Here is a 281-nt window from a genome sequence, read left to right as displayed (position 1 = left end):
GATAGGATGAGGATGAGGATAAGCTGAGGATGAGGATGAGGAAGACGATGAGGATGAGGAAGAGGATGTGGATGAGGAAGTGGGTAGGATAAGTTTGAGAATGAGAATGTGGATAGGATGAGGATCAGAATGAGGATAGATTGATGAGTAGAATGAGGATGAGGAAAAGGATGAGGATAGGAGGAGGAAGAGAATGTGGATGAGGAGGATGAAGATGAGGAAGAGGACGAGGATACGATGAGGACGAGAATGAGGATGAGGATAGGATGAGGACGTGAATG

Source organism: Lupinus angustifolius, chromosome LG06 (genome assembly GCF_001865875.1).
Source record: "Lupinus angustifolius cultivar Tanjil chromosome LG06, LupAngTanjil_v1.0, whole genome shotgun sequence".
NCBI classification, from domain to species: Eukaryota; Viridiplantae; Streptophyta; class Magnoliopsida; order Fabales; family Fabaceae; genus Lupinus; species Lupinus angustifolius.
The sequence above is the reverse complement of the archived record's forward strand: the minus strand, read 5'-3'. Positions refer to the sequence as shown.